Genomic DNA, 6,000 nt, shown 5'->3' on the forward strand with positions numbered 1-6,000 from the left:
ATGAATCTTCAATTGTCGGGACAAGTATGCCACTACTCTCCCCTCTTGCATTAACACATCCCAGTCTAATGTACGAAACATCACAATATACTGAGAATGGCTTGTGAACATCTAGCAGAATCAATATCGGTGTCATTGTCAACTTCCTCTTCAGTGTCTCAAAGGACTCTTGGCACGATGGGGTCCACTTGAACTCAACCTTCTTTGCCAGCAGGGCTATCATTGGCCTGACAATTTGGAGAAATCGTCAATGAAACATCGATGGTAGCCGGCCATTCTAATAAAACTCTTGATTCCCTGGACATCTTCTGGTGCTTTCCAATCTAGAATAGCTGCTACCTTCTTCGGATCTACAGCTAATCCCTCTCGGTTTAGAATATGACCCAAGAACAGGACTTCACTGATCCAGAACTCGCACTTGCTCAGCTTGGCATACAACTGACAATCTCGTAGCCTCTGCAATACTTTCCTCAAGTGCTCTTCATGCTCTTGCTCATTTTGGGAATATATGAGGATATCATCAATGAACACCACTACAATTTTATCGAGGTAGTCCATGAACACACTGTTCATCAAGTACATGAAATAAGCTAGCGCATTCGTCAAACCGAATGATATGACTGTGAACTCATATAGTTCATACTTGGTGATAAATGCGGTTTTCGGTATGTCCGAAGGCTGGATCCTGAGCTGATAGTAACCTGACCTCAGATCTATCTTTGAGAACACACTGGCTCCTCTCAACTGATCGAACAGATCTTCAATTCTGGGCAGGAGGTACTTGTTCCTGATAGTGACTTTATTCAAAGATCGGTAATCAATGCACATCCTCTTTTCCCATCTTTCTTCTCCACAAATAACAGTGGGGCAGCCCAAGGCGAGGTACTTGGTTTGATGTAGCCTTTCTCTAACAACTCATCAATCTGCTTCTTGAGTTCCACCAATTCTGGTGCGGACACTCGATAGGCTCTCTTGGAAATAGGGCGATGCCAGGTATAAGCTCTATGGCAAATTCAACTTTTCTTTCGGGCGGCATGCCAAGTAAATCCTCGGGAAACACATCTGGGAATTTGGATACTACTTTGATAGCTTCTGATGGCTTGATTTCCTCAATATGGGCAGTGACTTGGTGACAGCTTACTTTCCTTGGTCCAGACAAGACCAACTCCACTAACACTTCCTCTCCTAATAAGGACACTAACTTCACAGTCCTCTTGTCACAGCTAAGGCTTGCTTGATATTTGGTTAGCCAATTCATCCCTAGGATGACATCTATGGTTACATCCCAGGTACCCATTACTATCAGATCAGCGAGAAACTCTATCCCCCTTATTTGAACTCTTGCACTGGAGCAAAATCTATCTGTTTGGCTCCTCCCACCAATTGAACCAACCCTCATAGGTGGATACATGACTGCTACTGATATATTGTGTTTTTCTACCCATGGTGCAATCACAAAAGAATGTGTTGATCTAGTATCAAATAACACATTTGTAGAATGATATTCAACTAAGAACATACCTAGTGCCACTCCTAGGGTCTCTTGGACTGTGTCGGCCTCCAGGTGATTCACCTTTCCATACTAGGCATGAGGCTGCCCACCTTTGTTGTTTCCTTGTTGTGATGCATTCTGCCTAACAGGGGCATTGGAAGCTGGCTACTGTTGAGCTGCTTTCTTTGGGCAATGATTCACCTAGTGGCCTTGTTCCCCACAGTGGAAACATGTGCAGCCTCCTCCTTGCTGGAGCTGCTTGGTTGTTCTGGTTGGTTGGTGGGGTAGGAAGGCGAGGTGCCTGGTTGCTCTGGCACTGGTACAGATTTCCTCCTTGTTGGTTGTTTTGACGGTACTGCTACTGTTGCTGTTGAGGGAACTCTCTCTGGTACTGCTGTTGCTGGTGTAACGCTGATGCTGGTGCTGGTGACCTTTCTTGAACTACTGAGGTGGGTTTCCTGAGTAGCGGGGACGGTTTCTACTCCCGGCCTGAGATCCACCAATCTTGTGTTTTTTGTCCTCCATCTATCGACGCTTCCTTTCAGTCATGATTGCTCTGTCGATCAAATGTTGGAAGGTGGGGAAAGTGTGGTTCATCAGCTGGTAGTGAATGGGGTCAACCAAACCTCTTAGAAAATGGTACTGCCTCTTGGCGTATGTATTGACATCTTCAGGTGCATAACGTGACAACTACACAAACTTGTCCCTCTACTCACTGATAGACAACAGATCTTGCTTCAGTGCTATAAATTCCTCCTTCCTTACTATCATCAGTCCTTCGGGCACATTGTAATGATGGAAGTTGTCCCTGAACTCTTCCCAGGTGATGGCTTCAGGGTCAGCATGAGTGGCAAGGTAAGACTCCCACCAAGACTGTGTTGCTCCTCTTAGCAGGTGGGGACCATACAAAACCTTCTCACGATCGTTACACTAAGCAGTATGCAACTCACACTCCACAGTACGCAATCAATCTTCGGCGTCCATGGGGTCTGCAGAATGGGCAAAGACAGGGGGATGACCCCTCATAAATTCTGCCTGCTTGTCCCTAGGCATCTATGGCATCTGAACTTGCACCTGAGGTTGAGGTGCGGGTTGTTGATGCTGCACCTGCTGCATTGCTGCTAAAGTCTGACCAATTGCTTGGACTGCTTGGGTTTGCATCAGGAACATCTGCTCAATGATCATCGGGGGTGGCGGTGGCAACTGCTGTTGAGCTGCCTCCTCCTGTGGTGCCTGCTGCTCCTGTTGAGCACGCTTTCCACCTCTACGCCTGTTTTCAGACATCTGTAGAAAGCACACACACATCAGATCTGACTCTATAGTCTTTCAGCATAAGAAAAGATATATAGAAATCCTCAAGACACTGAACCATTGAGCATCTTTATTGACTCTCAACACAGCCAACACAGTTTCTCAGGTTAAGAGGAAAGTGGAAATAAATGGGTTGCCCAACTAAATAACTGACTTTATTAATAACTACACCAAGTGGCAGGGGATGCCCACACCTTGGTGACAATCATTACAAAGATCCAACTTCATTACAAGTTCATCACGACAGGCATCGAAACATATGATAAGCAAACTAACACTAACTAAGACTGAATAAGACTAAGACACTGAATTAAGCATTATTACAGACTCCGACTCTGTAGACTTATGGCTCCAAATCTATCTGGGTCCTACAATCACGGGTGCCATAAGCAAAGCGACCACGGGGCGGTGAGCGGTAAGGGTGCTGAATCCCGACAGGAGCGGGGGAACCACCATCTTGATAGTGGCGTGTTGCACGCTCAGCACGTAATTCCGCAACCTCCGCCTGAACCTTGCCCAACTCGTCAAGGGTGTGGTCCAACTCGGTGTTGAACACGGCGACCAGGTTGACCATGCTGTTCAGTCTAGGATTGCCCTCACCAATGGGCGAGACAATCACACCCCCAGCACTATCGGTCGAACGGCGAGGGTAGTACTTTAGGTCGAGGCCGTCAGCTACCTCGCTGAACAGCGAGCAGTACTGTGAAAGCGCACGCCGTGTGGCATCTTGCATGGCTGCCTCAGCAGTATCCCTCTTAGTGATATAATAATGCTCTAAGAAGGCCTCTGCACCCCGGAGATCATTGTCCGGACAGCGCACCAAGCAAGTAGCCTCCCACTGGTCCGGGTATAACTCGCGACAATGCTCGTAAACCACAAAGGTACTATATAGACCAAGTGTGTCGGTCGAAGGCCCGATGCAGCAAGGTGTCGAGAGCGTCGTGGAAGTGACACCCGCGCGCGATGTCATGAGTGATGTGTCTAGCGATCCAACCCTCCGGTTCCTGCTCCTTAGAGAGCTCTGTGCTATGGCTCGAACTGCCACCGGTAGCGTCGTCGTCTCCGTCTCCGTCAGGGTCCCCTCCAGCAGTCGGGATGCCCTGTGGTGGTGTAGGGGCATCTCTGGCTGAGGTGCAGGGGAAGGCTATCTCCCAGACTCCACCTCCTACTGAGGCGAGGGGGAAGAGTCCTGGTGCTCCTGCTCCAGGCATCGGCGCTCCTACTCCTCGTGCAGGCAGCGGTGCAGTCTCTCCAGATGGCTAGACTGACCTATCACCATGCGGCGCAGTGGGCGCTCCGCAAGGCGAGAGGGCAAAAAGGGGATCACTGAATTACGTGCAGTGCATCTAATAGGGGCCATCTACAAAAGACATCGTAAGCACAAGAGTGAGAGTAGAACTATATGACTAGCAAGTAAACAGAAAGCAAAATGAGACAAAAAAATTGTAAGGTGAGTATATAGACAGTAATATAACACAGAATTGGTCAATATGACCAACTTTTGAAGTGACACCAAAGGCCAAGGTAAGAGTAGGGGTCTATAGTCCTTAGGGCGACCATTCTAGTCTAGGTTAGCGGTCCTACAGTCAGCAAGGCTTTGATACCACGTATGTCACACCCGGTTTTGGAAGGCAAACCGAATGTGAACCATGTACATGCAAGGATCAGAAACTCACGTACATAGCGGTTACATAATTGGACATCATCGCACATTGCTCAAAGTAAATAGCGGAAACAGTACTTTATTACATCAAGATATCCAAGACATCCATAGACTCTTTAACATAACATAGTCATTAACATTATCAAAGTGCGGAAAAGCGAACATAGCAGATAAGACCTCCACATGCAGCTGACTGGGGGTTTGCCACTAACACAACTAGAACTTGTCGTAGTCCTATAACTCCTCAAAGTCCTCCATGTTGCCTGCATCTCCTCCTGAGCACTGAATATAGTGGGGACAACCTGGGGCGGGGTGGTTTTTAAAGCAAGGGTGAGTACACATCAACATACTCAGCAAATGTCCTGTTTGGTTAAAGTGGACTGGCTATATGTGGAGTTAAGGTTAATTAGTTGCTTTTAGTTGGTCAAGTATTTATTACTAATAGTAGAGCCAAATTTTAGTAATAAATCTAGTTATTACTCAAATGTACTCCCTCCAAGTGTGGCAGAACCGCCCGGATTATTCCAGCTTAAGTGCCCGAGTCACGCCTTGGAGGCAGCAACACACTTAAATCGGAATAATCCGTCAGTCCCTCAGATCTAGTCTGATGAGGCCACTTACCAAGGATCGAATACCACTAGCTCACGCGAAGGTGAGGCACAGAGAGAATACAATAAACATGAACCCACAAATTAAGGTACGAGAGTTATTACATAAATCAGAGTTTTAAATAAAAAGAGCAAGTTCATAATTAAAATGCAACGAATAATCGATAACGACGATAAGGAGGACTAGGGCAAGGCCTAGCCCACTACTCCTCCTGGTCCTCTCCTATCGAGGCAGCATCCCACTCAACTGTCTAACCCGGTGGCAGGGTGGAAGGCCAAGTCAAACCGTCAACCATATCCTGTAGCGTACCTGAAAAAAATATGCCACAAGCAAGGCTGAGTATACTAATACTCAGCTAGACTTACCCGGTGTGAGGAGTCTACTCCTCTACCTCTAGATCGTGCAGTTGTTTGGCTAAGGGGTTTGGTTTGCCAAAAGCACTAGCTGAGTCTAAAAATAGTTTTAGCTTTTCCGGTTCTAGCATAATTAATTTAGCTAGGTTTGCTCCTTTCTAAGCATACATGGTAACGATCATTTAGTACAATCAACATGTTATCTCAAGTAAAACCTCATTTCACTTTTTACTTAATGCAGTACAAGGGGTCAAGCAGTCTAATTAGCTGCGAGAAGCAGACGATTCGAATCGAGTTTTAACCTTGCAAGGTAAACCTAAACACACGACATGTAGGGGTACTCCATCCCCACACAAGTCAGCTGTTCCCATCGATTCCCCATTCGCGGCCAAGGCTCACCGCCTTGGCATACAATGCTCCATTGACCCTGGCTGCCGCCGTGCAGTGACCGCACTCGTACCCACCATAGCTAGCATGGGAGACCCAGTCTCAGGACAAGTGAGGAGGAAATTCCGCGCCCGACTTCACTCAGGTACTAGGCTTACCGGTTACCATATTTCCCGGCATGTGTT

This window comes from Zea mays, chromosome 3, assembly GCF_902167145.1.
Source record: "Zea mays cultivar B73 chromosome 3, Zm-B73-REFERENCE-NAM-5.0, whole genome shotgun sequence".
Lineage (NCBI taxonomy): Eukaryota > Viridiplantae > Streptophyta > Magnoliopsida > Poales > Poaceae > Zea > Zea mays.